Consider the following 15,013-nt stretch of genomic DNA (forward strand, 5'->3'; position numbering starts at 1 on the left):
TTAAAGATGCCTGTGTTTTTATCTGTACTCTGCTCTACAACCATGACAACACAGAATCATAGAATCATAGAATGGTTAGGGTTGGAAAGAACCTTAAGATCATCCAGTTCCAACCCCCTGCAATGGGCAGGGACACCTCACACTAAACCATGTCACCCAAGGCTCTGTCCAATCCGGCCTTGAGCACTGCCAGGGATGGAGCATTCACCACTTTTTTGGGCAGTCTGTTCCAGTGCCTCACCACCCTCACAGTAAAGAACTTCTTCCTTATATTTAACCTGCACTTCCCCTGTTTCAGTTTAAACCCATTATCCCTTGTCCTGTTGCTACCGTCCCTGATGAAGAGTCCCTCATCAACATCCCTGTAGGCTCCTTTCAGGTACCGGAGGGCTGCTATGAGGTCTCCATGCAGCTTCACTTCTCCAGGCTGAACAGCCCCAACTTTCTCAGCCTGTCTTCATATGGGAGGTGCTCCAGCCCTCCTATTGTCCTTGTGGCCTCCTCTGGACTTGTTCCAACAGTTCCATGTCCTTTTTATGTTGAGAACACCAGAACAGCACAGACTCAATTTCCACCTTGAAAATTACATTAGCTACTACAATTTCCTTGGTAACTACAAACTCAGCGGACACTGAAAGAAAAAAACCCTGACCTACTTGTACATATACTGAAGACAGAATCAAATTCACCTACTAAGAAAGAAACCTAACAAAACGCTCCTTAATATCTGAGGTTGTTAAAAAGCTTAAGCAAAAACAAGGCATAAGAATTAGAACAGAAGAGAGTATGCACTCTCTTCTGTTGGAACTCAGGGTTCATATGGACTACAGAAATCAAAGACATATCTATACTAGTAATACTTATTTCAGTTCTAACAATCACATGTTCAAAAAAGAAAACAGGAAGAATAAAAGAATAACAGAAGGAAGTTCAGACAGGAATTGTAATTATAATGTTAAAAATATAAGGAGAGGTATGGAAAAACGTCCCATACAAAAGGGGAAAAAAATCTGGGCTTTGTAATTTAGAAAAGAAAAGAATATGTGGGCTTATAAGGCAACAAATGATACAATGAAAATATACTGGGCTGGTATGAATCAGAAACAAAAAAAATGGCAAAAAATTGACAAAAACAAATGCTTAAACACTCCTTTTCCTCAACTTTGTGGTTCTTGTCTTGTTTACTATTAGGGGCTGAGCTCGCATGGAGCATTTCAGATACCACATTGGTCTTTTCTCACTGTTACCTAATAAGCTGTGTATCAGGAAACATAATCTCAATCAATAAATATTCCAAAAGCTTCTTCCTTCCCCTTACAATATATTTAAGTTTCTCACCACACTCATAACTGATGCAATCCTATCCTCTCCCCAAAACTGTACCCTCAATTTCACCCATTTTCTCCATTCTTGTTCAGCCAGTATCTGTGAAGTACTATTCAGAAGACAATGTCAGCTACTTGTGTCATTGTCAGTCTACGTGTCCTTTTCCTTCTATCAGCCTTCCTTGCTGTTCTCCTCTATCCAGCAGCATTAGTAAGTAACTTTTACCTTTTCTTCATTTTCTCCATCCAACAAAACAGAGCAGAGTCTCTGCATGTAAAGGAAGCCTCACAAGCAGTGACTGGGAGAACCTAACATGAAATGCTCTTTACTAAGCTGATTATTCTATAAATACAACAGATTGTTTCCTTTTTCTCTGAAAAATGGGTTATCAACTCCAAAGGAAGGCTGAGTATCAGGAAAATGAACAACAGCTTTGATCCAATACAGCCAATTCTGTTTTTTTGTGTCTGAAAGGACTTAAATACCCCTGAAGGAAACACAACAGTTTTGTGTTAGCAACCATATACCTCAGTATAAATCCTAAGCAACAAGCAGTGAAATAATCATCTTCTTGCATGTGTGCATGTTAATACCCTTAAAAACCAGAACTGGTAATCCAAATCCGGATCCTCTCTATTACTCCCAGCCAACCTGAAAGTCTGTTAACAGGGCAAACATTATTGCTTCCAAAAGAATGTTTTATCTTTCAATGGAAGAATCACCAGTATCTACTTAGGTTTTATCAAGACTGCAGACTGGAAATGGAGACACCACAGAGTATTAGCAAATCAGTTGCATGTTTTTCCTCATTTGTTCTAGTAATTTTCTGGATTTTGTTCTACCACTTCTAAAACACTGAAACACCAAATTAAATTGAAACACTGGTGCTTTAATAAAAGTAGTAATGGAAAACAGATATGTTTTGCATTATTCAATAAACAGTCTGGAAAAGTGCAAAACACTTATCAAGAGATCAAAAAACCCAACAGGCATTGAGGACCATCTTTCTTAAGATAGTAAGTTGTGTATTGCTGGCAAGTATTACAGAGTTTCTGCAAGTTAGGCCAAACTACCTTCGCTCTGAAATGAGAACACCTTCTCTGTTTACAGACAGAAGACAGCTGCAAGAGCCACTCTTCACTTTTCTCCAGTGCAAGGCTACAGCTTCATAGTTTGGTACCTCTGCAGCAATTTCCTTGCTCTCTGAGCTAAGATGCAAACAGGCACAGGAGAAGGTACTCAGGTACAACTCACTTCTTGAAAACCACGTGCTGTCTCCTGGAAGACACGGTGAGCCATAAGGGAGCATTGTTAAGCACAGTCCAGCTTGTATGCTGCTTGTTAGATCACAGTAAGCTTCAGTAAAACAATTTTAAATATGATTATCTACTTCTGCTGTCAAACAACAACTTGAATTTAGGAAGAATATCAATTCAAACATAGTAGCAATAGTTTTGGTTTGGTTCTCCATCTAAGTTTAAACTAGGTTTAAACTGAACACTTATGCAAAAGCACACTCAACGTACTGATTTTTTTTTAAATATCCATAGATCTTAAAGCCTACTGCTGGCTGTATTTCTATTTGCTTGATTATTTTTGTATACAAAAGACACACAATATAAATACCATAGTAGCTAACAACAACAAAATGCAGTCAAGTATGCATAATTTTCAATATAAAGAATGTTGATTAGTTTCAGTAAAACGGGGCAAAAGCTTGATGTACATCTGGCTAGCTGTTTCTGTTAGCACTATCTATTGGTACCTATTACTGCAGTGACACAAAGGTACGTACTACAAATGTCTTTAGTTGTCATGTTCACAAATCACTACTGTGGCTGACAGTCTTTGACTTAATGGGTGAATTTGACTGACGGGTGAAAGCATATATGTATACGTTTGTTGGTTTGCTTTTTTAAAAAGAGAATCCATATGTATGCTGAATAATATACGCACTAACATAGAAAAAATTTGGACTTCATAACATCAAAATATGTGTTCAAGTTTGAATGTTTCACTTGTCCAGTCTTGTTCAGAAAGTTATTTATGGATACTAGGTCACTGTCATGGGAAACTTAATGCACCGTAATCTAAGGGAATATAATTCACATGCAAAAGATTTGAGAACATAGGACTAAATTAATTTGATTTGCATGTTATACTTTTACACAATAATATGTTCCCAGTGACTACTCCTAAATTTATGTCTGAATTTGACTAAACAAATTAGACCTTCCTGGTACAAGGCATTTAGAATAGATGGACCAATGTTTTACCTGCATTTTAAAATTGAATGAAAAAATTGTATTTGCCAGCATTTCAGATGGAAGAAAAGAGATCTACTATACCATTTTAAACACCTGGACATGTGTGTTTGGGCCACGCACAAATGGACTGCTGCAAAATCAACAGCATCAGAAATAGAATCTCAGACTAGTTATGCACACACACCTAACTCACTTCAGGAGCAGAGAAAGGCTGATTTGCCTATTTGTCCACAAATGGTGCACCACAAGAGACTGCTGCTGCTCTGCCTACAGGATTGCAGATTATGCCAGAAAGTGGCAGAGTAGTAGATAAGCAGAAGCTAAGCAGGGTCAGGACCAGTTAGTACTTGGATGGGAGACTGCCTGGAATCATGGGTGCTGCAGGCTTTTGCACACAACATCCTTGTCTGTAAACTGGAGAGACATCAACTTGATGGGTGGACCACTCAGTGAATAAAGAACTGGCTGGATGGCCGCATGCAAACAGTTGTGGTCAATGGCTCAATGCCCATTTGGAAAGCAGCAATGAGTGGTGTCCCTCAGGGATCGGTGTTGGGACAAGTCTTGTTCAACATCACTGTCACTGACATAGACAGTGGGATTGAGTGCACCCTCAGGAAGTTTGCTGATGACATCAAGCTGTGGTTTGGTTGATACACTGGAGGGAAGGAATGCCATCCAGAGGGACCTTGACACGCTTGTGAGGAGGGCTGATGCCAATCTCATGAAGTTTAACCATGCCAAGTGCAAGGTCCTGCACCCGGGTTGGAGCAATCCCAGGCACAGCTACAGGTTGGGCAGAGAAGAGATTCAGAGCAGCCCTGCAGAGAAGGACTTGGGGGTGTTGAACATGAACCAGCTTCAGTGTGTGCTCAGCCTAGAAAGCCAACTGTATCCTGGGCTGCATCAAAAGGAGCATGACCAGCAGGTTGAAGGAAGTGATCCTGCCCCTCTACTCTGCTCTTGTGAGACCTTAATTGGAGTATTGTGTGCAGTTCTGGTGTTCTCAACGTAAAAAGGTCATGGAACTGTTGGAGCAAGGCCAGAACAGAACCATGAGAATGATCAGGGGACTGGAGGACCTCCCATATGAAGACAAGCTGAGAAAGTTGTGGCTGTTCAGCCTGGACAAGAGAAGCTACATGGAGACCTCAGAGCAGCCCTCCAGTACCTGAAGGGGGCCTACAAGGATGCTGGGGAGGAACTCCTCATTAGTGACTGTAGCAGCAGGACAAGGGATAATGGGTTTAAACTGAAACAAGAGAAGTTCAGATTAGATATAAGGAAGAATTTCTTTACTGTGAGGGTGGTGAGGCACTGGAACAGATTGCCTGAAAAAGTGGTGAATGCTCCATCCCTGGCAGTGCTCAAGGTCGGGTTGGACAGAGCCTTGGGTGACATGGTTTAGTGTGAGGTGTCCTTGCCGATAGCAGCGGGATTGGAACTAGATGGTCTTAAGGTCCTTTCCAACCCTAACTATTCTATGATTCTATGATTCTGTAACTTGCAGTAATTTACTGGCTGACTGCTACAGCAGTTAGTTGTTCTAAAAAAAAAAAGAAAAAACAACTTGGATTCTACTTCTTACTCCTTGGTCAAGGTCATTCATATTAACGAGCTCTAGATTAAATCTTAAATCTAATTCACATCAAACTCATTTCAGAATCCAGGTTATTTAACAAAAGCATGAATTTTAGTATTTGAAAAGCAAAGAAAAACTGCCATAAAGCTACAGATAGAAGATAAACCAAGAGAGAACAAAGGCAGATTTATTTTTACAAAAGTAGAAAAAAAAGGCAGGAAGAGGAGAAAAGGTCAAGATGTAAAATATGAATTAGGAAAGGTATCATGCTTCATTTATTGCCCTGATGTTCTGATATAAAATCTTAACAGGAAAGTGGCCACTCAGAAATACAGCAATGAAAGTTTTAAGTTTCCTGTAACAGCCTTAAACATGCTGCAAAACATCTGAACCCTCTTTAATAAGAAACATCTTATACAAAGATTTTTTCTGTAACTTAGATGAAATGGTAAAAACAGTAATTTTAGTAGATAAAATCAGGGATTTTAAGTAATCAGATAAAAAGAAGAAAGAAGTGAGAGCATGGAAAAAAAAAAAGAATGGAGTATCAGAAAAGAACAATCAAAACCTGACAAAAATCTTTGTCTTTGCCAGGTTACCCTCAGTAGGAAAAATAAAACCACTAAGAAAGAAAATAGATCACAAGATAATGTCAGAAGCAATATCACTATGATAATCAGATGCGTCTCATTTCATAGTTTGCTCCAGTTCCCCGGTTCTCTGTAGGAGACACAGGACAGTATCACTATTGAAAACAGTTAATCTGACATTACCTGCAAATAAAGTAACACATTTATTTTTTTTAATGGCCTTTTAACACTTCAGGTGATACTGATACAAGAAAAATACGCTGTTAATACCTGGATTTTAACAATTAAAACATGGGTCAAATTAAGAAAGATATTTAATTGCCTTTGATGTTATGTGACATTACATGAGAAAAAGCATAAAAACCTCCAGAGATTCTGCCAAAACATGTAAAATTTACTTGTTCATTTATTCATTCTTACTTATTATGAAGCTTCAACTGAAGTGTAGCATTCTACTTTGCTTTAGAAAAAGAAAAATATTTTAAAGTTTGAACAAAAAATAATTAACTTGTAACTTTCAACGTGCTTCCCCACTCAGCAAAAATCAGTTTGGCGTTTTCCTATCACTCTTAATTTAGCTCAGTTCCATTTGGCTATTGATTCTTCTAGCCAAAAAACTAGGATGAAATAACGTGTATGTTGGAGTGTGAGTTTACTTCAATGACACATGCATTCATTCTTTTTACTAGAGAAGAACCCTGTGCTTGAAACTGTTGACAACTATTCTGAATCTTGGTGTTCTATAAACTTTCTTATCAGTGGGAAATTTGTAGTGGCATATTTGTGTTTGAATTTCAGCCTGAATATAAAGCCACAACAAAGATCAAAAAGACTGCTGGAGTTCATCATATTTCAATTGCCTTTTCCTCATTTCATAGCTTACAGAAAAACATGTCACATTACTTTCTTTGCTAGTATCTATTTTATATAAACATTTACTTACACAAATGGAGTCTTTTGATCCATCTAACTGGGAAATGCACTCACTTGTTAGAATAATCCAAATCTGACATTTAAATTGGGTATATTTCATCTGTGTTTTTGCTTTTCCCCTACTCTTAAGGGACACCTGCACAGTGAAGAACACACAGATCTTGTTCATCCCTGATAAGCTCACAGAGGCTTAGCTATAATATAGTCTTGCTTAATCCTCATTGGTTTTGCCTACTGAGCACAAGGCTGTTGCCTTGACAACACAGCTGCTGTTGCCACAGCATCCAGAGCCACATGTGATGTCCAGGTTTACGGCATGGCCCAGCTGAAAATCTATTATTCAGTGCTATTTTCTACAAGTCAAGGCTAAAAATAAAATCAGTGAAAATCTTCCACATGTTCTATGTCTTCTCTTACAACCTTTCGTATTACTTATTACAAAGACATTCCCTTTATGAGATGGACACTTTTGACACTCAGGAGCCATGAGAATTCTCGGCCCACAGAGTTTAAGGGAATTCTTTATTCAATGCATGTCATTTACATGTGATATGCAAGTAAGAATTAATTATCAGGTGGTGATACAAGATGACAGACAGAATTAGAAAACGTATAAAAATGCAGGAATCTGGAAAGTAATGACATCACAAATGGAGACAATTCTACTTTTTTTAAACTTTTTGATCCCATCCCTCCCCCTGCAAAAAAAAGTAACTGACATATATTGTACCCAATGAACGGGTTTTGAACTTGAGAATCATGCTAGACTATGCAAAGCCTACCATATTTCTTATGCCTCATCTCACATCTTAGTCATGTCAGGCAACTGTATCCTCTTGACAGAAGTAAGGCACAGAATTTCAACATTACTGACAGTTAGGCATTGAAATAACTGCTGAAGGCTATGTGGAATAATGCATGAATTCTGGATGACTTTCAAGGTTGCACATTCTACTTTAAAAAACAGTAAGTGTATGAAAATTCTACAGCCACATACTATACAGAAAAGTTGATTTGATGATAAGAGCATTGTAACTCATTACGGAAGTTCAGAATAAATCAATATATAGTAATCTGTCACACTGGCAATTTTAAAGATGCATGTATTCTGGAGCTTCACAGATATAGAGCAGACTAGCCCAGAGCTACACATACAAAGTTCCAGTGCCCAGCTAAGTTTCTATGAAATGCAAGAATACCTCCTGTCTGTCTTCCCCTGAGTTCCTGGCTTATGTTCTCTTTGTATGAGGACACACACAGGTTGGTCCTTAGAAGTTACAGGTGTACTCATCACTTAACTCATGACTCTCCAGCAGTCAGACTAGTTCTAGAACACAACAAATCCATGTTTCTAAATTCTTCTCTTCCAAACAGGCTGACTGCAAGCAAACTGCCAAGTGGGAATGACCAACAGCCTGTACAAACTTCCTAACTCTGGAAATTTTTAGCAATGTCCTAGGCAAAACTCTACTCAGTTGTACAAAAAATAAACCAGCATGGACAACTGAATCTAGCATGGGGGAAAGTTTCCTGGCACTCCGTAACCTACTAACATTCACATAACCAAGGAAGTGAGACCTCATGTGGCATAAAACCTTCTGACCCTAGAGCCTGGGAGGTTGTTATCCTGCATTTACTGTCAATAAAGCAACATTGTTGTGAACAGCAGCACCAAACAAAATCTACTGAATATAGAACTAAAATAAAATGTAGCCTCTTTCAAGCATTATAAATAATAATAGTGGCCTGTGGTGTTTATAAACTCGAGAACAAAATGAGTGTGATGGAATTTAAAATGGAGAAACAAACCAAAAATTTGAAGCCAAAACCACGATTTGCACAAACAGAAGCCAAAAATCCTCTATTGTTTCAGAGGCCATATGTCCAAATTAGTGCTGTAAGTTGACTGATCATTTGACTCATCTCTAGTAAAACAAGCTGAGAATTTCGAATTAGCCTAGAGAACAAAGATTTCACAGGATATTTTTGTATTTTTTTCTGAGAAGGAGGAGCATTATTACAACTGCAAATAAGCAGATCTACTGAGCCTCTGATATTTGTCCTAGAAATATTTCAGAATGAGTATGAAGTAATGGTCAGCAAAAATTTGCGGAGATTGTACAAGCTGACCTATAAAGCAACTTGTACTACCTGGAAGTATACGGCTGCAAATAATAAATGAAATATAGCAAATTAGGAACGCAGAAAGGTAGACAGGTAACGGTTAATGCCTGATAAGTCACAGTCATAAAGCACTAACTGATAAGCACAAGATATTGCAAGCTGTAATTTATAATCTATCAGTTTCAGTTGAATTAGTAAGTTTCGGATCTTTTCTGGGTATATGACTTGTTCCAAATTGTTAAATTTAGATATTTGGATTAAAATTCTAGTTTCGTATTAATCAACAGCAAAAGTTTAATGAAAATCTAGAAACGGATATAGACAGGTGAGGAATAGAATTAATACAGAATCATACAATCATAGAATAGTTAGGGTTGGAAAGGACCTTAGGATCATCTAGTTCCAAACCCTCTTCCACGGGCAGGGGCACCTTACACTAAACCATGCCACCCAAGACTCCATCCAGCCTAGCCTTGAACACTGCCAGGGATTCACAACTTGGAGCATTCTCAACTTCCTTGGGCAACCCATTCCAGTGCCTCACCACCCTCACAGTAAAGAACTTCCTCCTTGTATCTAACCTGAACTTCCCCTGTTTCAGTTTTAACCCATTACCCCTTGCCCTGTCACTACAGTCCCTAATGAAGAGTCCCTCCTGAGCATCCTTAAAGGCCTCTTTCAGATACTGGAATGCTGCTATGAGGTCTCCACGCAACCTTCTTGTCTCCAGGCTGAACAGCCCCAACTTTCCCAGCCTATCTTCATACTGGAGGTGCTCCAGTCTCCTGATCATCCTCGTGGCCCTGTTCTGGACTTGCTCCAACAGCTCCATGTCATTTTTATGTTGAATGATCAGTACTACAGGCTGTAATCTCAGCAAAACCTTAATGAAATCATTATGAACTTTGTGCAGCTAGCAGAGCAAAATGATGGTAAGAAACAATGGTATGTAAGGGGATTACTGCATGAATTCCTATCTAGTGGGAAAGACAACAACAGAAAAAGCCAAAAAAATTATAATCTGAAAATTTATCAAGTGGGCAATTATTGCTGGCATAGAAAGGGAGGGAGGGAGTATCGGGGGGCAAGACTGAAATATTTGAAAAGAAGTTTTAAGGTGGATATGGAAATGAAATGGTGACAAGCTACACACAGCACCAATATTTTATATAAATACACACAGAATAAGGCTATGTATTTCAAATTTCAGAAGAAGGATTTTACAATAATTAAGAAAAAATGACAAAAAATAAAATAAATAAAATCTAAACAATGTCTTCTGTAGTCTGTAAATGTATTAGTTCTATAGCTGAATAAGGAAGGTGACGTTTTAAAAAGATTGTTCAGTAAGTATAGGTAAAATAAAATCGTAGTCAATCTAGCCAGATTCCTTACATCAAAGTTATGCAGTACTATAATGCACATGAGAGATTCTTTACAGAAAGTATTTTATTGGTTTAAATTTTTTCAGACTATTCTGACAGTGGCAAATTTTTTATCTGACTACATATCAACTAATCTAATACAAAACCAGTAAGCTGTTAAAAATCTTTTCGCGTGTGTACTGCCTTACTTAACAGAAACGCACTATGTGCCCAGAACAAGTTAGTGTTCTAACCTAACTTGCAAATTCAATGCTAACAACTGCAGAATAAGAATGGGCTGAAGATGGCATCCTGGCTCCATTACCATGTGGCAAATGCATTGCCAGGAACAAAGCAAGAAACAAGAGTGAGGTAAACCTGGAGAAACAGGGAGTTTTGTTTTGTCCCCTGCTGAACTGGAACTTTATCGTAGATGTTCACAGAAAGGTGACTTGGTGATTTTAATTCAGATGGAGCAAGAATAAAGTAAGCCAAGAAGCAGATAAAAGCTTGACCTCATGGTTAACAGATTTCAGATGTTAAAGCCTGAATAAGGCATTGCAATGGATCTTGTGGTAAAAACACTTGCAAGAAGATTTAATCAATTGACACAAGAGTTTGTTTCTTAGCAACACAGGTCACCAAGAATACATCACTTGACTCATATAATTGATCTTCTGTTGAATACAGTTAAATTTAGGTTTTCAAATTTTCCTTCTCAAATATCTGAAGTATACAAGCTTACATGACAAAAAAGATCAGCTTAGCGCAACTATGAACACAGCCTCTCTGACAATGACTTTCCATTTTCAGGAACAGTGGAACTGAAAATGTAAAGAAAATTATTGTAGGTTTGAGAGTTTCTGGGAGGAATTTGTTGTTAGTTTTTTTCTTAAACACCCAACAAACTGTAGCAAGTGTTCTCCATCTCTCTGGGCTGTATTTGTCAAATTAGACCTACAAATATAAAACTATGAATTCTATTGCTTTTAGAAGAAAAAGTATGATCTGTCTTATTTTCCTACAGACTTACAGGCTACATATTAAATAACCAATATAGATAATTGGGACCTCTGAAAGAAGGCATTAAGAGAGACAATATCAATTTTCTAAGACATCAAGATAGTACAGTGATAAGCTAGATACAGTAGGCCTAGTAGAATTAGCACAATAAACCAAGTGCATTTGGTGAATACTACCTGTGCTTTAGTTTCCTCATGTTTCATAAATTAGAAAAAGTCTAAACCTCAAAATCTGAAAACTTGTAAAAACTTATTTTGAATAAAATACTGCCTATACTAAACTATTAATAATTCATTATCTGCTCATTTCAATGCTGGAAAAGCTATTGCTCACACAGATAACTGAACCACACAAAATTTGCATACTGCAGATGTAAGAGTGAAGAGAGACTAGGTGGCTTTCAAAAAATTACATTTAAAGTATTACTGAAAAGACTGCTCACCCTGTAAAGACTATGAGCACCTCGCACTATTAATACTCTGTGAAGTTAGTGTTATAAAATACTTTACACATTTAAAAAATAATGTAAATACACAACATAAATGGCAATTAGCCATCCAGACCTTAATGATACAGAAACAGAAGTCTCCCTAGGAGTGTCATTTTCATGAGAAATACAACTACATACAGAAAGACAGCTAAGGTTATTAGACAAAAATGTACCTATAGGGAAGCCAGAGTTGATTATTAGAGATTCTGAAACAGGTAACTGCAAACACAGCTTTATTTGCATCATGTATTTTACATCCATAGCAGATTAAAAAAAAAAACCTAAATCTATAGTCAGGAAAGGAACTTAATTTTCATAATGACCTTAAAAAGCACCAGCTGATAAACACAGAAAATAGTAACTATAAATGCTTAAAAAAGAATAAATACTAATATGACCAATCTAATTTCAAATTCTTTAAAAGAACGATTAGTGAATAAACAACAAGATTACAGTCTCACTCCTGTTGTAGGCTAGCACATACTGGGCAAGATAAAAGCAAAAGCAAAGTTAAGTGAATGTAAGGCTTTCTGCAACAGAAGAAGGAATAAGAAAGAGAAAAAGATAATTAACTGAAAAAACTTCAAACAATCAGGGTTAATTCATGTTTAACATTAACAACAAGATTCTTACCTGGTAGTTCATGTTTATATCCTTAAAAGAACTCCAAATCCCTAAGTTCATACAATTATATTCATGTAAGAGTGGAAATAGAAATGAGATATAAATATATTTATAATAATGTTAATGTATGGAAACCAATGCTAAAAATGAAGATACAAATAAAATAATATGTTGGTAACAATTACTATTTTATTACAATGAGGATTGTAAGTGAATGTCTTTCCTAGCACATATAGTAGTAGTATGCATCTTGCCAGCGAACTGATGTCATCATTAGAACGATGAACACCCCCTTCAAAAATGAGCTACCCAGGATTCCAAATCCATTGCCTCTTCTTGTCTTCGAACAATGTATTTATGTCCTCTCTACTGCAGTCCGGGCTACCATCCTAGCTCACCAAGAAATTCTTCTGAAAACTCTATTTTTATTTCCTGAAGTTATTATGAATGTACATTAAACAGACCAGCTGAAAGATGATGACACTCTAGTGAAAGTATTACAAATCTAATTCATAATTTTAGCCAGAAAAGCTAAGAAGGAAGTTTTCTTTTGTAATTTATTTGAAAACAGCTTTTCTGTACTAAATTAACTTATATTTTAAAGTAAAATTTTCCTCATGGTAGGAAATTCAACCAAAACAAAGCATTCCTAAAAATATAGAAAACAGTGAATTTTCTTTATCTACAACAGAAAAAAACAGAGATAAAATGGTTAGGTGACTTACATCATGTCACACAATCAGGAGTTTGGGCAATGGAAGGTCTTGCTTCACCCTTCTTGTTTCAAAAACTGGATTCTTTCAGCTGCCAGTATCTGAAAGAAGAATTAAGCATTGGTTAAAAAGGGAGCTGTAGTACTGACAGATTTTCCATTTCCTGAAAGCCGGTGTAGCTGTCAGCATTACAAAATGCATTTTTTAATGAGATGGTGATAGATTTTTCTTTTTGTCATAATTAATGATGCCTTGTCAGGTGTGTTCAAGTGATTACCAAAAGTCTAACAGCAAAATGAAGCAACCCAAATAGCCAGCATTTCCACATACCTGTCATACAAGTTTTCAGTCACCACAGCTCCAATTTCAATTCTTGTATCATAATTAACCTTCATTAGGACAACATTACAACATGCAAGTAATTCCACTAATCTTAATTGTCTCACAGTAGTAATTCATATTTAACTACCTGCTTGTCTCTATATTCCTTCCTTACACTTTTTCTACACAACAATGTTTTTTTTTTTTATTGCATTGTTATAAAGACATTACATACTTCAAAGAATGAAGTTTCCAGATGTGGCCAGCACATTGTACAAGGAAACACAGACATAGTAGTATCTTTTCACCTCATCTCCCTCCCACTAAAGTAGGTGTTCTAAAAAGCACTACCAGAATCTCAAACTCCTCAGTGATGGGATATGCCATGTTAAATTTGTAGAATTTCAGCATCCTTTTAGATGCAAATGGAGAAATAAAATCTACACAATGTCTTATATCATCTGCAAAGTAACACTTTGTAACAGGCAAAATGATTGTCTCTGGTTGATGGAATTAATAATTTTAGAAAACATTACTAACTTAGAACAATTCAACTAATGTAAACCAAAATATTCTTCACAATGAACACACTTCAACACAATGCAGCAAATCTATTACAATTTCCTACTAAGAAATTAGAGATTCAACAGTGTTAAACACATTGTATCTTTTTGCATTTTCAGAATTAAACAACACAATAAAATTCCATGCCAGAAAATTCATCCTTACAGCGATTTCAGTGCTGTTAACTTAAAAAAAATAGAATGTCTTAAGATTATTAGATAAGCAGTACTCAAAGTTTAGAAAGCCCAGGGAAGTAGTTATATGCGTCAACCAACTTTTTTTGCTAGGCAGTATATTATTACCTGAATATACTCAAAGAATTACTAGTTCTAACAAATTTGAGGAAGTCTGACAAAAATGATCAATACTGAGAGAAAGAAAGAGTTAAAGAACAGGATATGGATTTTTTTATTTTTTCAGTTCTAGACATGTTAAGCAAAAATAGCTAATAGCTTGATAATTATTTGATAATCACTGGATCTGAGTTTGCGGGTCAGAAGTTTTCACATTAGTTGCAGTGAGAAGTAAGATGTATCACCAAGAATGAAAAATATTTTAAAATAATTGTTTTATATGATATTTTGCTGATTGTCCAGAATTCTTACACCCTTGTTAACCAGCATATTAAGTACACCACATCTTATACAGTCCAGCTTTTCAACATGCAGTAACAGCTGACGAAACAGTGGTCATTCACTTGCAGCTACTAAGCAACAACGAAAAAAAATTTCTGCTTTCCTGTTTATTATTGCTTTCTAGGTTCATAGTTTCAATGTCACTTCATTTTCAGTTTTTCAGAAATGTCGAAGTTTTTATTAACAGATTACAGTCATAGTTCAATAATCTTACATGATTTAAAAGACTTCCTAATGAAAAATATAAGCCTATATAAATGATTAAAAAAAACCCAAAACAAACCACAAATAGGTTTTTTTCTGTCTTCCTGACTGTACAGCAACTGGACGTTTTGTAATCCTGATGTGCTTACTATCTGTAATATTCTAATAGCAACAGGATCAAAAAGACTGGAGCAAATGTAATATATTTGTTTCCCATTACAGTCTTCACAATGTTATTAGAGAAGATGAACCC

At 36.5% G+C, this 15,013-nt stretch overlaps 1 protein-coding gene across 1 annotated transcript in view; it reads right to left on the bottom strand.

Moving 5' to 3' along the window:
• PRLR (prolactin receptor) overlaps positions 1 to 15,013 on the bottom strand; it is a 151,122-nt gene that overhangs the window by 117,054 nt on the left and 19,055 nt on the right. Inside the window, exon 5 of the mRNA XM_034072969.1 lies at positions 13,049 to 13,137. The gene's annotated coding sequence lies outside the window, so the exon portion shown is untranslated. The remainder of the gene's footprint in view (positions 1 to 13,048; positions 13,138 to 15,013) is intronic.

Source organism: Melopsittacus undulatus, chromosome Z, assembly GCF_012275295.1.
Source record: "Melopsittacus undulatus isolate bMelUnd1 chromosome Z, bMelUnd1.mat.Z, whole genome shotgun sequence".
Classification (NCBI taxonomy): domain Eukaryota; kingdom Metazoa; phylum Chordata; class Aves; order Psittaciformes; family Psittaculidae; genus Melopsittacus; species Melopsittacus undulatus.